The following is an 18,892-nucleotide window of genomic DNA, read 5'->3' as shown; positions in this document are numbered from 1 at the left end:
TTTAAACTATTAACAATGAAATTGTTTTAACAAAACTTCCAATTTGTTTAAAAGATTCATTTTAATAGAAATAATTTCTATATGTTTAAACGATTTAAACAGAGACAGTTTCAAACGACTTTTAAAAGGATTTGTTTAAACAGAAACAATTTCGATATGTTTAAACAATTTAAATAGAGACAGTTTCAAACGAACTTTAAAAGGATTTGTTTAAACAGAATATAAAACGAATTGGTTAAACCATTTAAACCAAAACTTCCAGTATGTTTAAACGATTTATTTTAACAGAAATAACTTCGATATGTTTAAACGATTTAAATATGAATTTGTAATGTCCCAGAAGTGAAATATCTATATTTCACAGGTGTTAGTCTATTCAACTAACGTGAAATCTATAAGTTTTTTAAAATTTTATTTTTCTACTGCTATACAAATTTTAGTATTAGAATTCGTTCATATCACCATCTAACCCTAGCTTTTCAAACGTTGATTCTCATTCTCCAATTCCTATCGATTACATAGATTTTAACATAAATATTTTCAAACGAATTTTAAAAGGATTTTAAAATAGTAACAGTTTCCAATATGTTTTAACAATTAACAATTGAATTGTTTAAACAGAATGTTTTCAATATGTTTAAACGATTTGAACAGAGACAGTTTCAAACGAATTTTAAAAAGGATTTGTTTTAACAGAAACAGTTTTAAACAAAATATAAAACGAATTTGTTAAACCATTTAAACCAAAACTTCCAATATGTTTAAATGATTTATTTTAATAGAAATAATTTCTATATGTTTAAACGATTTAAACAGAGACAGTTTCAAACACATTTTAAAAGAATATGTTTAAACAGAATATAAAACGAATTGGTTAAACCATTTAAACCAAAATTTCCAGTATGTTTAAACGATTTATTTTAACAGAAATAACTACGATATGTTTAAAGGATTTAAACAGAAATAGTTTCAAACGAATTTTAAAAGGATTTTAAAATAGTAACAGTTTCCAATATGCTTAAACAATTAAAAATGAAATTGTTTAAACATAAACAGTTTTAAACAAAATATAAAACGAATTGGTTAAACCTTTTAAACCAAAACTTCCGGTATGTTTAAACGATTTAAACAGAAATAGTTTCAAACGAATTTTAAAAGGATTTTAAAATAGTAACAATTTTCAATATGTTTAAACAATTAACAATGGAATACAGAAAAAATTTTAAACAGAATATAAAACGAATTGGTTAAACCATTTAAACCAAAACTTCCAGTATGTTTAAACGATTTATTTTAACAGAAATAACTTCGATATTTTTAAATGATTTAAATAGAAATAGTTTCAAACGAATTTTAAAATAGTAACAATTACCAATGAAATTGTTTAAACAGAAAAAGTTTTAAACAAAATATAAAACGAATTTGTTAAACTATTTAAACCAAAACTTCCAATATGTTTAAACGATTCATTTTAATAAAAATAATTTCTATATGTTTAAACGATTTAAACATAAACAGTTTCATACGAATTTTAAAAAGGATTTGTTTTAACAGAAACAGTTTTAAACAAAATATTAAACGAATTTGTTAAACCATTTAAACCAAAACTTCCAATATGTTTAAACGATTCATTTTAATAGAAATAATTTCTATATGTTTAAACGATTTAAACAAAGACAGTTTCAAACGACTTTTAAAAGGATATGTTTAAACAGAATATAAAACGAATTGGTTAAACAATTTAAACCAAAACTTCCAGTATGTTTAAACGATTTAAACACAAACAGTTTCAAACAAATTTTAAAAAGGATTTGTTTAAATAGAAACAGTTTTAAACAGAATATAAAATAAATTGATTATATAATTTAAGTCAAAACTTCCAGTATGTTTAAACGATTTAAACAGAAACAGTTTTCAATATGTTTAAACAACTAACAAAATAATTGTTTTAACAAAAACAGTTTTAAACAAAATATAAAACGAATTTGTTAAACCATTTAAACCAAAACTTTCAATATGTTTAAACGATTCATTTTGATATAAATAATTTCTATATGTTTAAACGATTTAAACAGAGACAGTTTCAAACGACTTTTAAAAGGATTTGTTTAAACAGAAACAGTTTCGATATGTTTATTCAATTTAAACAGACAGTTTCAAATGAATTTTAAAAGGATTTGTTTAAACAGGATATAAAACGAATTGGTTAAACCATTTAAATCAAAACTTCCAATATGTTTAAAAGATTTATTTTAATATAAATAATTTCTATATGTTTAAACGATTTAAACAGAGACAATCAAACGACTTTTAAAATGATTTGTTTAAGCAGAATATAAAACGAATTGGTTAAACCATTTAAACCAAAATTTTCAGTATGTTTAAACGATTTATTTTAACAAAAATAACTTCGATATGTTTAAACGATTTAAACGAAAATAGTTTCAAACGAATTTTATAATAGTAACAGTTTCCAATATGTTTAAACTATTAACAATGAAATTGTTTTAACAAAACTTCCAATTTGTTTAAAAGATTCATTTTAATAGAAATAATTTCTATATGTTTAAACGATTTAAACAGAGACAGTTTCAAACGACTTTTAAAAGGATTTGTTTAAACAGAAACAATTTCGATATGTTTAAACAATTTAAATAGAGACAGTTTCAAACGAACTTTAAAAGGATTTGTTTAAACAGAATATAAAACGAATTGGTTAAACCATTTAAACCAAAACTTCCAGTATGTTTAAACGATTTATTTTAACAGAAATAACTTCGATATGTTTAAACGATTTAAATATGAATTTGTAATGTCCCAGAAGTGAAATATCTATATTTCACAGGTGTTAGTCTATTCAACTAACGTGAAATCTATAAGTTTTTTAAAATTTTATTTTTCTACTGCTATACAAATTTTAGTATTAGAATTCGTTCATATCACCATCTAACCCTAGCTTTTCAAACGTTGATTCTCATTCTCCAATTCCTATCGATTACATAGATTTTAACATAAATATTTTCAAACGAATTTTAAAAGGATTTTAAAATAGTAACAGTTTCCAATATGTTTTAACAATTAACAATTGAATTGTTTAAACAGAATGTTTTCAATATGTTTAAACGATTTGAACAGAGACAGTTTCAAACGAATTTTAAAAAGGATTTGTTTTAACAGAAACAGTTTTAAACAAAATATAAAACGAATTTGTTAAACCATTTAAACCAAAACTTCCAATATGTTTAAATGATTTATTTTAATAGAAATAATTTCTATATGTTTAAACGATTTAAACAGAGACAGTTTCAAACACATTTTAAAAGAATATGTTTAAACAGAATATAAAACGAATTGGTTAAACCATTTAAACCAAAATTTCCAGTATGTTTAAACGATTTATTTTAACAGAAATAACTACGATATGTTTAAAGGATTTAAACAGAAATAGTTTCAAACGAATTTTAAAAGGATTTTAAAATAGTAACAGTTTCCAATATGCTTAAACAATTAAAAATGAAATTGTTTAAACATAAACAGTTTTAAACAAAATATAAAACGAATTGGTTAAACCTTTTAAACCAAAACTTCCGGTATGTTTAAACGATTTAAACAGAAATAGTTTCAAACGAATTTTAAAAGGATTTTAAAATAGTAACAATTTTCAATATGTTTAAACAATTAACAATGGAATACAGAAAAAATTTTAAACAGAATATAAAACGAATTGGTTAAACCATTTAAACCAAAACTTCCAGTATGTTTAAACGATTTATTTTAACAGAAATAACTTCGATATTTTTAAATGATTTAAATAGAAATAGTTTCAAACGAATTTTAAAATAGTAACAATTACCAATGAAATTGTTTAAACAGAAAAAGTTTTAAACAAAATATAAAACGAATTTGTTAAACTATTTAAACCAAAACTTCCAATATGTTTAAACGATTTAAACAAAAACAATTTCAAACAAATTTTAAAAAGGATTTGTTTTAACAGAAACAGTTTTAAACAAAATATAAAACGAATTTGTTAAACCATTAAAACCAAAATTTCTAATATGTTTAAACGATTCATTTTAATAGAAATAATTTCAATATGTTTAAACGATTTAAACAGAGACAATTTCAAACGACTTTTAAAAGGACTTGTTTAAACAGAATATAAAACGAATTGGTTAAACCATTTAAACCAAAACTTCCAGTATGTTTAAACGATTTATTTTAACAGAAATAACTTCTATATTTTTAAATGATTTAAATAGAAATAGTTTCAAACGAATTTTAAAATAGTAACAATTACCAATGGAATTGTTTAAACAGAAAAAGTTTTAAACAGAATATAAAACGAATTAGTTAAACCATTAAAACCAAAACTTCCAGTATGTTTAAACGATTTAAATAGAAATAGTTTCAAACGAATTTTAAAAGGATTTTAAAATAGTAACAATTTTCAATATGTTTAAACAATTAACAATGGAATACAGAAAAAATTTTAAACAGAATATAAACCGAATTGGTTAAACCATTTAAACCAAAATTTTCAGTATGTTTAAACGATTCATTTTAACATAAATAACTTCGATATGTTTAAACGATTTAAACAGAAATAGTTTCAAACGAATTTTAGAACAATTTTAAAATAGTAACAGTTCCCAATATGTTTAAACAATTAACAATGAAATTGTTTAAACAGAAAAAGTTTTAAACATAATATAAAACGAATTGGTTAGGCATGACAATGGGGCGGGGCGGGGCGGGAACGGGTTTTGCCCTCCCCAAACCCAAACCCATAAAGTTCAGGTTTCCCCAAACCCATCCCAAATTCGAGCGGGGATAAAAATGATAACCCCAAACCCATACCTTACGGGGATCAGGTATCCCCATCGGGTTTCGAGTATCCCCATTACGCCTCTTTCCACATGAATTTAGATTATATTTTAGTATTTTTTTTATTAAAAAAAAGTTAAATGTCCAAAATTATTTTCTCTCAACAATATTTTTTTAAATAAAGAAAAAAATAATAGAGAAAATGGTTTGTTTAATACTCAAATTAAAATAAAAAATAAATATATGAACGTAATTTAAGAGATTGTTTAAGCGTTTCTAATTTAAAAGAGGTGAAATCTAATTTTTAGGATAAGCGGGGCGGGTTCGGGGACGGGTTCGGGGTGGGTATCAATGTACCCATTACCCGCCCCAAACCCATCTTTTGAAATCGGGGAAAACCCAAACCCGAACCCAGTCAACTCGGGTTTTCCCCGTCAAAGCGGGTATGGTTTGAGTGGGTACCCGCAGGTATGAGTTTTATTGCCATGTATAGAATTGGTTAAACAATTTAAACCAAAACTTCAAGTATGTTTAAACGATTTATTTTAACAGAAATAACTTCGATATGTTTAAACGATTTAAACAGAAATAGTTTCAAACGACTTTAAAATAGTAACAGTTTCCAATATGTTTAAACAATTACCAATGAAATTGTTTAAACAGAAACAATTTTAAACAGAATATTAAACGAATTAGTTAAACCATTAAAACCAAAACATTCAGTATGTTTAAACGATTTTAACAGAAACAATTTCAAACAAATTTTAAAAAGGATTTGTTTTAACAGAAACAATTTTAAACAAAATATAAAACGAATTTGTAAAACCATTTAAACAAAAACTTCCAATATGTTTAAACAATTCATTTTAATAGAAATAATTTCTATATGTTTAAACGATTTAAACAGAGACAGTTTCAAACGACTTTTAAAAGGATTTGTTTAAACAGAATATAAAACGAATTGGTTAAACCATTTAAACCAAAACTTTCAGTATGTTTAAACGACTTATTTTAACAGAAATAGCTTCGATATGTTTAAACGATTTTAAATAGAAATAGTTTCAAACGAATTTTAAAAGGATTTCAAAATATTAACTATTTCCAATATGTTTAAACAATTTCCAATGGAATTGTTTAAACAGGAACAATTTTAAATAGAATATAAAACGAATTGGTTAAACCATTTAAATCAAAACTTCCAGTATGTTTAAACGATTTAAACAGAAACAATTTCAAACGAATTTTAAAAAGGATTTGTTTTAACAAAAACAGTTTCGATAAAAGTTTGAACTTTTTTTGAGATACAAACACCTTTTAAAAAATCTAAGTTTATTTTCATGATCTACACGAGATTTCGAGTGAAACGGTATATAAACTTTACTTTACGTCTGTTGTCTTTCGGAACTGATTTAAAAAGTCTTTTAACATTGGTTTGGGAGCCGACCACTAGAAACCAGACGTTGTTGTATGTATGGACTTTTCACGTCGGTTGTCTTGCTGAACAGATTTGACGTCAGTTTGTAACCCGACAATATGACAACAGACGTTGTAAGTCTTCACTTTTCACGTCTGTAGTCTTGGTGATCCGATTTGAAAATTACTTTTAACGTCAGTTTGGGACCCGACATTATGAAACCAGACGTTGTAAGTTGGGAAATTTCATGTCAAAAAGAAAACCACACAAAAAACAGATAAAAAAATTGTGTATGTCATATGATGTTTTTTTTTGCGATTTTGAAGAACTTACCACCATAACTTCTAGTCATCCAAAAAGCAAGCACGTGGTGAACCTAGCTATTCAAATAAGTACCGAGATGAAGTCACCAACAAGAGAAAGCAAGAAAGCTGAACCCATAAAGTTTGTGAGGGAATTTGCAGAACTTGATAGATCAAAATGCACCACTCCATAAAAGTAATAGAACTAAGCTAACCATGTTTGCCACAAAACAATTGCCCGATGCATGATAAACATGTGCTTACCAAAACTAAACATGGAAGCTTTAAATCCTTTAAATCCACTTTCTGTCTCTTCCATTCAACAAGAAGCTTGAGTTCTTCTGTTTCCTCTTGATTTTCCTGTATAACAAAAAGAATCGGAAATTACAGAAAGTTAGGCTCCAATATACTATAAAGAAAGTTATCAGTTTGACAAATCACATTGCAGAAAATCATGTTCAAAATTTAATTTGTATGTCATGCAATCAAATCCCAGAAATTAAAATTAGAATAAACAAGAAAAACTAACCGAAGAAATTTCATTTATCTGAAACTGTGAAAGATCAAGAAAACCAAAAAATAAAACACCTGATGAACGAAAGCCAAATTAAAACCAAAGAGAATATGGATTTTTTTTTTTACCAAACTCTTAAAAAATGTCTCTAACTTTTTATGAAAGAAACAAAAACCTTACTTTACTTTCAGGATCAAGATTGCAGTAGTAATGAGATGTTACTGGGAGAATTGGGTGGAGATAGAGAACATGTTGAAGATGCATTGGTTTTCAATGATGATAAGTTGACCTGAGATATGGGAAATTTTGCCAATGCAACTAAGGTTAGGGAGCATTTAACCTACACTAGGCAGAAAACACTATTGAAGAGGGAACAGATCTACAACTTTAGTAGTGGTGAAAGTAATGTTTGGAGCTCCAAACTCCTGAACTATGTTTCTGATCCATTGTAGAACTTCCTGTAACATATTAGACATTAAAAAAGCTAAGTAATAATTTAGAGTCAGAGACTCTGAGAAGACATTATCAAAACATGGTTTATAAGCAGGAAGATGAGATGTAGTAAATTTTATATCCAAGAAAAGAAAACAGGTGGAAAGGGAAAAAGAAATATCAAAATAACCTGTGTTGTTGATTGTACAGGTGGTGGTCTAATTTTTCTTGCTTTAGTCTAGTTTTCTTTCTTCTGCTACTTGATTCTCCAGGTCCCGTACCTGTCAAAATTATTTAAGAGTTGATGAGTATACTGTGTATGAATATGAAGGTAAACAAAACAGTCACTTATGGGAAGCAAAAGGAAACCTTTAACATTTGCATTTATACCTTTTCTTGAAAGTTTTTACAATGGTATTCTCTCTCAGCAAGTCTGAATTGCAAAGTTTGCAGACTATCAAGTAACTTCTTTGTTTCCTTCTCATCGTGTTTGGCCTTTTCTGCCTTTTATTATGACAAATTTACAGGTTTCATAATTAAAGAAAACACTGTTATTCTTATTGAAAGCACACTTATACTTTAACATACCATTAGTTTGTACTTAAACAGCTCACTGAGGTCTACTTGTTTGCGAGCTGGGCCACTCTCAATTCTACGAACACATGTGGCAAAAAAATTCAATGAATATAGTATCTCTCCTAAGTCGGCCGAGATTTTGTAGCAAACAAACAGAAGATACAAATATTAATGAGATGATCATTCTGCAAGAATGTGTTCTATAGTCGAAAAGAAAATCACCTGTAAGGAAGCAAGAGCAGAAATAACAGCACCTAGTGCCGAAAGAAACTTGTTTATGAATTAAGATTCCTTTAATCTTTCTCCCACAGCTTGAGTTTTTCCCACACGCTCGCTACCTGCTAAGTCTACTAGCCAAAGGTGACTCCTTGTTTTCTGGACATTGATTGAAAATGAATTCTCCCCGATGACTGTTACTCGCAACAAACCGCATGAAAAACAACCAGGTTTTCATTACCCTATAATATGCAATAACTTCTTCCTAGATCAATTGTTTCATTCAGATAAATAAATACATGCTCAAGGAGAATGCCAGTTGTTTCATTTGGTTAGTAAACAAGGTATTGAAAATATTAAAAACATTGATAAGGCTGGCAGTAAGACCCAATACATACCAACATGAACAGCTGCTAAGCTCATTGGCAGAGGTGGAGCCAACAAATCTGACTATTTCCAGTCTTGAGCAATTCCCGCACATCTTCTGTTCCATGGACATGAGCTTCAACAAGTACTGGGACTTCTTGTGTTCCTAATGCGGCTTGATTTATCTCCAATCTTAAGTTTGAAATTCTTTTTCCTCGTCAGTGATCTTTCGCAAGAAACAATACATCAAAATTTGAAGCATGTATATGGGTACATACTAGGTAGGGGGGAAACAGAGACTACATTAACAAGTTTAACAGCTATAGGAAAATTCAGTTCAAAAGAAACTAGCGACTAAAATAGTGCACATACACACGCACCTTGAAAAGCTCCATATGGTTTTATCTTCTCAAGAACAAGTGTCAGTGCTGGTCCATGAATGTCTTTAACAATCTTTTCAATCTAAATAAACAAGTGAATTTTTGTGAAATAGTGCAGTTCTGGATGATTCTACACGACCATAATTAAAAGTAACTGCGTCGTTTTTGCTTGGGTTAATTTCAACCCAGTTTGCAACCTGGTTATACAAAAACGACAAATAATTCACCAGATGACTACTATATTGTCAAGAAAGACAGCAACTTTGGACGGGAAATGGTAATAATCCAGAAATTTATATCCTTTTCATATATATAGTTCTATTATATCTAATACTCTAAATAAAACACACTAGGGTAACCAAAATCGATCATCACTCATTCATACACAGACCTGTACTTGTGCGTAGCTTCACAGTTATTTGATCTCCAGCCTTGGCTGAGGTAGCCGTACTCAACATTAGATTTAATTCTCGAGCAACCTATTCAAAAAGAACATGAATAAGTACATGTTGAAATTTAAAATAGAAATGAAACAGAAATGGAAATTAAAAATAGTGAACTTACCTTGACATGTTGAGTAACCATTTGACCATGTTCAAATTTATTTCCGGCAACAATGAGATATAAGGGTCATCAAGTCAATAATTAACCAAATTTATAATCCCAATAATAATTGAACTTAAAGGTCATTGAGCCAATAAGAATACGACTTGGATAATTGAGGCAACATGTAACCAAAATTATATAGCCAATAAATATTGGACTTAAGGGTCGTCGAACCAACATTTAATAAGCGTCATTGAGGCAACATTTAATAAGCGTCATTGAGGCAACATTTAATAAGCGTCATTGAGGGAACATTTAACCGAACTTATAAAGCCAACATCTAGTAACAGTCGTCAAGGCAACAAGTAACCGAATTTATATAGCCAATAAGAAATGGACTTCATTGTCGTCCAGAAAACATTTAATAAAGGTCAATGAGGCAACTTATAACCGAATTTATATAGCCAATCAGAATTTGACTTAAGGGTCATCCAGGCAACTTTAAATAAGGATCATCCAGGCAACTTTAAATAAGGGTCATCCAGACAACTTTTAATAAGGGTCATCCAGACAACTTTTAATAAGGGTCATCCAGGCAACTTTTAATAATGGTCATCGATGGGCAACTTTCAATAAGGCTCATTGAGGCAACATATAAACGAATCTATATAGCCAATAAAAATTGAATTCAAGGGTCTGCGAAAATTTTACTAAGGCTCATCAAGGTAACATATATATCGAATTTATCTAGCGAATAGGATTTGGGCTTGAGGATCATCAATGCAATATTTAACCATTTGCACACCTTTTGACTTAAAAAAAATCCATTTATGTAGATTGGGCCTGAAGGTCTCACTCCCACATAGCCTTTTCATTTAACCTAACTTAAACCTAGTCTTCTAATCTTCTCCTTCAATACCGAAGCACCGCAGCAACAGAAACTGTAAACCTTAAGAGATGGCCTTCAACCTAGATATTTGAGGCCGAAATATGTCGATCTACAGATCCGATCATTAAAAAAGACGAAATCCAATCCATCATTTCAAAAACAGTAGGTTCTGGCCTCATAATCATTGTTATCAAAATTGTGATTGGGATCGTGTATAGAATCGAGAATGAGGCAAAATTGCTTGGGTTAATTTCAACCAAGTTTGCAACCCGGTTATAGAAAACGACAAAAAATTCACCAGATGACTACGATATTGTCAAGAAAGACAGCAACTTTGGACGGGAAATGGTAATAATCCAGAAATTTATATCCTTTTCATATCCGTATAATTCTATTATATCTAATACTCTAATTAAAACACATTAAGGTAACCAAAATCATCATCATCACTCATTCACACAAAGACCTGCGTAGTATCAAAGTTATTTGATCTCGAGCCTTGGCTGAGATGGCCGTACTCAACCTATCCTGCCATGAATGTCTTTAAACCACCTGCAGAAAACAAAACAAAGCAGATGAATACATACGCTATTAACCATTTTCAATTTCACTTCATCTTCAAAATTGAGATCAAAATTGAGATTAAAGAGTTTCAAAACCTAACTTACCGGAACTGGATGTCCAATTAAACAGTTCAAAACCGCTGATTTACCAGAACCCTACAAAATCGAAATTTAAATCAAAATCGCAAAATACAACAAAATTGAAGCTACGATTACGATTATGATCATGAGAATTGAAATTGTGGAGACTTACGATGTTGCCGAGAGCAACAACGTTGAGGAAAGTTGAAGGTCGTCTAGAATTGGAAGTTTCGTCGATATCTTCGTCTGCGAGTAACGGACAAGATTGACGAATGGAATCAGCGAGGTCCGATAATTCTTCGATCGCCGCCATAGATGATGATAATGAATCGATGAGAAAGCGAAATTGAGAGATGAAAGCGTTTGTGTTATCTGTGCCTGAAAAATAGGGATCGATCGAAACCGAAACCCTAAACCAGACTCTAAGCTACGATCTGAAACAGAGAACCAGATCTCTCTGAGTTTCTCTCTCTAAATGGTGGAATTGGTTGGAGTTTTATTCTTCTAACTAATTTCAATATTCAGAAAATTCAAAAAGGTAAGTAAGTAACCTCTCTCTTTCTCTCTCTTATTTTCTTTATTTTTTTTTGTTACAATTTTTTTTTTCTTTCAAAAACTAACTTCGTGTAATAATTTTATGTGTCGCTTAATATTTTTTAATAGACCGGTTTATTTTAATACGTGGTTTCTTTCAATTGTAAGATTTTTGCTCTAATATGGTTTAGAATTCATTTTTCTCTAATATATATGGTTTATTTAATGCAAAACTAATTATGTGTTTAATAATCATTTTTCTTTTATGTTTTTTTTTATTGGACATTTTTCTTTTATGTTAATAATTTAGATGGTGGTCAAGATTGGTATTCCATGACCTCTCATTTATTTTTGAACAAGTTAAATTTTTTTTTGAACAAGCGACCTCTCATATATTACCTCTGTCCCTAATTATAAGATATTATCTGACCACTGCACGTACACCAATGCACAGTTTTGACACTAATATCTTTAATTGTCTATTAGTAAAAATTATAAAAAATTTAATATTTTGAAAATACTCATGAAAACAAATTGAATAAGATCTTATATGCTAATATTTACATTTATATATTATTAAAAAAATACGGTCAAAACAAAGTAAATGAATAATACATTTTTGTCAAACAGAGTGTTATAATTAGGGACAAAGTTAGTATTTTTAAGAGAACGTGAGAGTTTCATCACTCAATTTCAAGCCTTGCATATTCACAAACATAAGTTTCGATTCCCACAATATAGGAGACATCAAAGGACATTGTTAGCTTAATACAAGATGGACATTTAAAGACTTAAAGACTTTGTTGCATATACACACATAGATTAACATAGAAACCAATAATCAATGTTTATTTCCTAATAATGAAATGCAGTAAGTTTATCAGTGTAAAAAAAAAATTATTTCCTTTTTACGATAAATATAACCATTATATATAAAAAATAAATAAATAAAATCATCTGGTGGAAGAAAAAAATATTATTATTTTTTTGGCATCTGCATGAAGGGAAAGAATCAACCCAGCAGTCAGGTTGGCAATGGAAGAGAAGACCTCATTATTATTAGCACCATGCTTAGCTAAATAATTGGCGCAATCGTTGCCCTCTCAGAAGGTATGGTTGATTGAGACCTGCCAATCTCTATTCAGGATTTCCTTGATGTTGTTGAGGATGGTTGCATAGTGATGCCACTCATTAACAGGGTCACTTATTAATTTAATCGCCGTCACCGAATCAGAATAGCACCACAACTCCTTAATGTTCATCTCCCAAACTAAAAGAAGACCTTTATAAATAGCCATCAGCTCCGCATGAAGGATGTTTGTGACTCTGAGGTTACCAAAGAAACCATGAACCCAAGCTCCGTCTGCATTACAAATCAGCCCCCCAAAACCGAAAATAACAGGATTACCAATGCTGCTTCCGTCCACGTTCAAAATCATGCCAGTGCCATCGAGAGCATTCCATCTCACAAGCTTTGGTAACATTACCTCATGTTGATGAAAATGACAATTTTTAAGCAAAAGAGCATAATCCACTATACGCATCTTAAGCAAAAAATACGGGATTAGCTCACTATCCAAGCACAGAGCATTTCTAGCCCACCAAATCCACCAAACAGCCGCCATAAACAGAAACATGGAAGAGCAGCGAATGCCATATTGTAACCAAGTGTAAGAATCGTCTCCTTGGAAGAAAATTTGCTTTGAAAAACCAATAGATTTCCAAATGGTTTGGACGAAAATGCAATCTCTCAAGTAGTGGAGAGTGGTTTCAGCAAGAATATTACACCTAGGACACCGATTATCAAGGAGCAAGCCTCGGTGATTTAACATCTCTCGAGTAGGGAGAGAATTGTGAATCAAAGTCCAGATGAAGAATTTGATTTTTTTCGGTGCCGGTAAATGCCACAGCCAGGACCAAGAACAACACTTGTAGTAGTGTCAGAAAAAGCATGTCTATTCCGTCCTTAGCGGTATAGATCCCGTTAAGATTTCCCTTCCAAGTGTAACAATCAGTAACTGAAGGATTCAGACCGGTAGGAATAGATATAAAAAAAAAATTAATTAATTCTTTGACCAAACTTTCAATGTTACATACTCATACTCATATTCTTATTATTTTACACTTGTTGGTAGATGATTCTTATTATTTTTCTATACAGGTTAATACAATAGAATATATTTATACTCATATTAGTATTAATACCACGATCTATTTTTTGGAATTTGCATAAGGGATATATATATATATATATATATATATATATATATATATATATATATATATATATATATATATATATATATATATATATATATATATATATATATATATATATATATATATATATATATATATATATATATATATATATATATATATATGTGTGTGTGTGTGTGTGTGTGTTTGAGTTTATTGTTGCAATTTTTTTATAATATTGTTTTTGTAATTTATATTGGAGTCTGATCGTGCTTGACCAGAAGTATGTGACCGCGCCGGCGTTAGTTGTTGTGAAGCCCCTGTTGAAGCGGAGGGGGGTTGTGTACCTGCAGGCACTCCGACGCTCAAGTTAGTTTTAGTGTGGAGTGAAGGTTTTCTTAGCTAGAATATGCGTACCTTGTGAATGGAATGGAGTCACGTATATATAGCCCCCAGCGCAGGGCCAAGGCCCTTGATGACATTAATGGCCATCAAGTGGCTGCCGGAAAACGGCTTGGAGGCCTTGATGTGCAGTAAATGCTCATCATTCCGGTTTACGGCCGTTATGATACGCGAGAGTATCAGACCGTTGGAGAGTCGAGCAAGGCTCGCGAGCTCTTCATGGTGGGCTAGCTCGGAACGTTATTGTTCGACATCCTCTTCTGCCCGAGCATATGTGCTTGGCCCAGAACAGGAGCCCCCCAAGTTGTTATGCTCGTTAATGAGGATAATAACTTGAAGCTTGAGCGATTCATCTTGTGCTTTTTGAAAGATCTTTCGTTTTTGTCGAACATAACAATTTCGAGGTGGCCAGTTGTGCTCTTTTCCTCGAGGTTTCGTAATTCCCTTTGGTCAGAGTCAAGCTTTGGGAAAGGAAAGTGCGTTTCCCCATATGGTCAACCCTAGGTAGTTGCTGTCGCCCCATGCATTTATTGTGGGCCGTTAAACACGATGTTGGGCTTTTAGGCGGCAAGTTTTTCTATAAATACTTGCTGCTTTTCTTTACCTTTCACAATTGTGTTTTCAATAGTAGCGATGGATAGGAAGAACACCAAGAAGGCTACCGTTGAGAGTTCAAGGTCTCAGAGGGGTAAGAAGAAGGTGGAGGTGTCCACTGCTAGGGTTACTCGCTCCAAGAAGGCGAAGGAGGTTAAGGCGGAAACGATAATTCTCTCTTCGGATACCTCCAGTTCGTCAAGTTCGGATGAGACAGATGGGGATTATGCGGAGTTCCTGAAGACTTATAAGTCTCAGGACTTTTACCCTCTTCTCTCTTCTTCTGACGAAGGGGAGTCCTAAATGACAGTGGAATCCAAGATGAAGCCAGCGGAATTGTTGAAGATTGATTCGGATTTCGAGCATGAGGATTAGGTGCTCGGATCCTTTGTAATTTTCCTTCTTTCTGTACTGGCTTCCTATTAATAAAGAATATTAAGTTTTCATCTTTCGAGCATCATTTATTTTTGCAGTCGTGCTTTAATTGTGCCCTTGTTTGTATGTCATAATTTCTGAACAAACCGTTCCGAGCATATGCTATAATCTTTCGAGCGAATCGAGCTTGTCCTCGTAGAGGCAAGTCGTTCTGAACAAATGTCGTTTCTTTTGAACATATGCCCAGGTTTATGATCTTGTCGAGGGTCACGGTGGCCTGATTTGGTGTTCCCTAGCATTTATGGCCTTTTTTGCACATTAGCGAAAATAACGGGGATTGGATTCCGAGGATCTTGCATTACCCTTTCGGGTTGCGATTTTCTTGAGATACGGCGTCTTGGGTTTCGCAGAATTTCCGCGAGCAGATGAATGTGACTTGAAGAGACGAGTCGCTTCGCCTTTGCCTGCCACGTGTAAAGGCTATTTAAATAGCACTCGAGTGCTATGAATTTTGATTTGAATTTCGAGGTCGTTGATGACCGTCGGATCTTCGCGCCTTTTCGCTTTCCTTGAGACAAAATCTGAGCCGTTTATTCGCTATTGATCTCATCCGTTGGATCGAAGCAACAATCCAGATGAAGGTTGGCGTTGTTTTTTCCATGCAGGTGCGCTCGCCTATATATAGGAAACTGGTGGTTTCTTTCGAAACTTTACAGTTTCTTGCTATTCCGTTCGTTCTCGTTCTTTAGCTTCAATCTTCCTGGTGATTCAAGCTTCTTCTTCTACTACACTACATACACCCTTCTTTGTCTCCATTAATCAAGTAAGTGCTCTATCCTTTAATTTTCTTTTGGATTTTGCTTTAATGTTTGATTAAGTAGGATGTAGTTCGTGTAGTAGGTAGTTTGTACAGTGTGTAGTGTATTCTTTATGTAGTTTGATGTATGTAGTTTTTTGAGGGTTATAGGTGGTGATTAGCACCCTTTCCCCCCTTAAACAAGGATTTTTACGCGTTTTGAAGGCGAAAATTCGCTATTTTACCCACTGCCTTTTGGGTTTCCACTTAAGAACAACGTCGAGCATCTTATGCATTTCGTGCTCGGATGTTTCACGAATTTAGTGTTAGAAGGGATATCCTTGTTCCTTCTTTAGTTTCTTCGCGTAATTTTTCTAAGTTTTTGTCGAGATCCTCGCCCTTTCACTTGATTTGGCGGTGGGAGGGTGGATTTGAATGTCGAATTCACTTTTCCTTCCTCTGCTTTTTCAGGTTCTTAAATGGCTGAAGGGTCTCAAAGACAAGCCCCACTTTTAGGTCAACAGCCGTCTTCTTCGGTTCGCGTACGAGCCGACCATTCTTGGGTGGCGGATGAACCTCGGGAGACGGAGTCGATTTATAAAAATTGTGAGAATGATATTCCGGACTCGATGTGTACGGATATCCAGACCCCTCCCACTGAAGATTTCGAAGTGCGGATCCCGACTGCTCATCATTGGATTTGCAGTAATTGGGCGTGGGGGACGATCCCTATGTACGAGATCGCGTTCAAACATCTGGGAATGAGGCTACCTTTTACGGATCTCGAGGTGTCCATTTTCCGCCATCTCCACTTAGCCCCCTCCCAACTTCATCCAAACTCTTTAGCCTTTATTAAGGCTTTTGAGATGACTGTCGAGCACCTGGGATTGGGTCCTACCCTGCCCTTGTTCTTCTACCATTTCGGCCTTCAACGCAGCTGTCCTCGTTGGGAGAAGGCGAAAGAGAAGCTCGTGAAAGGGGCCCCAAAACCTGACACCAAGCACGGATGAGTTTCTTTGAGGCAACGACAGCGCCTCTTTGATATGTACGCGGAATCGGTGCGAGGGTTTAAATCTGTCTTTTATGGGGTCAGGCCGATGACGACGAGAGGTTGGAATAACTTCGTCCGCAGAGGACATCGTGTAGATGACCAGGGGCGGGAGGTTCTTAACGAGCAGGGGCGCCCCATAGAGGAGGATTTCGCCAGATTCCCCTTTTACTGGCGCAAAGAGCATTATTCTATGCCGACCAGGGAATTTGTCTTTAAGTTGGGGAGCTTACTGCCGAGGAAAGGCTGGATTACAAGAAGTTGAAGAAATTTGTGGAGGGCTTGCCTCCCTACCTGTTGGAGGATTCTGATGGCGAGCCTATGTTCGGGGAGGATGGTCAGAGGTTAACTAGTACGAAGGTGATCGCGACTAGGGAGTTGATAGTTTGTGACACCTCGGAGAAATTAACCGCTTTTTGGAGTATGCTCGCAGCTTGCTTTTATTTATTCTTACGCTTTGTTCTTACTTTGCGTGTTTTGTTTTTTATTCGCATGCCTTGTTTTGCTTACTAACTGCTGTTCACATTTCCATGCAGGTAAAATGTCTAGTGGTGCTGCTGCTCTTCGCCAAGCCCGTGCTGTGAAGAACAAGAGGGAGGCGAGCAATACAGCTGCAGCATCTTTCGCTCTTCAGTCTCCGACCACTTCCTCCGCGGTGGATCGTGCCAAAAGAATTCGGTTGAATGAATTGGAGGATACCTCATCTCGTCAGCAACAAGAGATCGTTGATCTCGAAATTCAAGATGATTCCACAGCTCCTCACAAGTTGACTCCTGGGGCTCCTGCCGACGATTTTGTTCTACCTCCTATCTTCGCCCACGGTCCTCTGCTCGACGTAAAAACCAAAGTGAAGATCAGCAAAGCTGACGAAGCCATCCTTTCGGACATGGGTCCCGAGGCTTTGCGAGGTGAAATTGCCACCCAGACCACAGCTCTTCTCAAATTAATCGAGGTGACGACCTTTTTGAACAACCGTGAGTGCGAGTACCTGGCGGAGAGGGACAGTGTGCGAAAGGAGTTGCAGGTGCTAGAGAAGAAGTTGGCCGATTCGGAGGCTTCCTGTGAGGGTTACAGGGAGGAGCACAAGACCCTTCGTTCTAACCTTAAGGAGGCGGAGGATAAGGTCAAGGCCTTGGTGGAGGAGAAGGAAAGTATTTCGAAGGAAGTTGAGGATCTGAAGGCTAAGATCAAGGATCTGGAGGGTAGGTTGGAGGGGTGCCAAGGAGCTGGTCTAATTGAGGAAGGAGAGAAAGAGGTCCACCCTCAGGGGGAGTATGCCTCCTCTAGCCGTGCTGTTTTAATCGTCAAGATTCAGGAGTACGAGTCCAACATGGTTGCAGCGGCTACCTTCAGCTTCAACAATGCTGTGGCCCAGCTCCGGGTCCTCAACCCTAGCTTGGACGAGGACAAAGAAGTCCGTGATGGCCAAATTTGCTCGCCTCCTCCTTCTGATTAAATATTTATGTATTTATTTTGATTTGCCCGGGCTTTGTGTTCACCCTTTTTGGTTTGTACGCTTGACAATTTGCAATCCTTGTGATTGCTTTATTTTATTCCGCACTTTTGAGTTATTTGTTCGCGTTTTTACCTTTTATCTTTGCGTTTAGATTTAGGTTTTACGCGATAATTTTCGTGCGATGTTTTTGCTTCCGGTATTGATCGTCTTCGTTCATAGCTTTAACTTAATCAAATTTCCAAACATTCTATACGCCGAGCTATTTATGTCTTCGCGCTAGTGTGTGTTTAGACGGTGGTCATCGTTATAATAGCTAGTATCATTGATGCCGAGCTTAGAAGGTGTGGGGAACCGTTCTAAGTGTTTGGAGATGTTTATCCAA

General features: G+C 33.6%; 1 long non-coding RNA gene across 6 annotated transcripts; it reads right to left on the bottom strand.

The window, feature by feature from the left end:
• Positions 1-6,141: 6,141 nt before the first annotated feature.
• LOC123902840 lies at positions 6,142-11,702 on the bottom strand. Of its 6 annotated transcripts, none has more exons than XR_006807763.1 (14): positions 11,279-11,702; positions 11,131-11,181; positions 9,592-11,014; positions 9,419-9,506; positions 9,028-9,224; positions 8,680-8,873; positions 8,288-8,523; positions 8,078-8,141; positions 7,880-7,993; positions 7,680-7,770; positions 7,444-7,515; positions 7,238-7,346; positions 7,073-7,131; positions 6,142-6,903 (listed from the first exon to the last, which is right to left on the bottom strand). It is a non-coding gene; the product is annotated as an uncharacterized LOC123902840 (long non-coding RNA). The 6 variants fall into 6 exon arrangements; XR_006807764.1 differs by having other exon boundaries at positions 6,345-6,903; positions 8,288-8,475; XR_006807765.1 differs by having other exon boundaries at positions 6,345-6,903; positions 9,028-9,109.
• Between the last annotated feature and the right edge of the window lie 7,190 nt (positions 11,703-18,892).

Source organism: Trifolium pratense, linkage group LG1 (genome assembly GCF_020283565.1).
Source record: "Trifolium pratense cultivar HEN17-A07 linkage group LG1, ARS_RC_1.1, whole genome shotgun sequence".
Taxonomy (NCBI): domain Eukaryota; kingdom Viridiplantae; phylum Streptophyta; class Magnoliopsida; order Fabales; family Fabaceae; genus Trifolium; species Trifolium pratense.
This window is presented reverse-complemented; position numbering and strand designations above follow the sequence as displayed.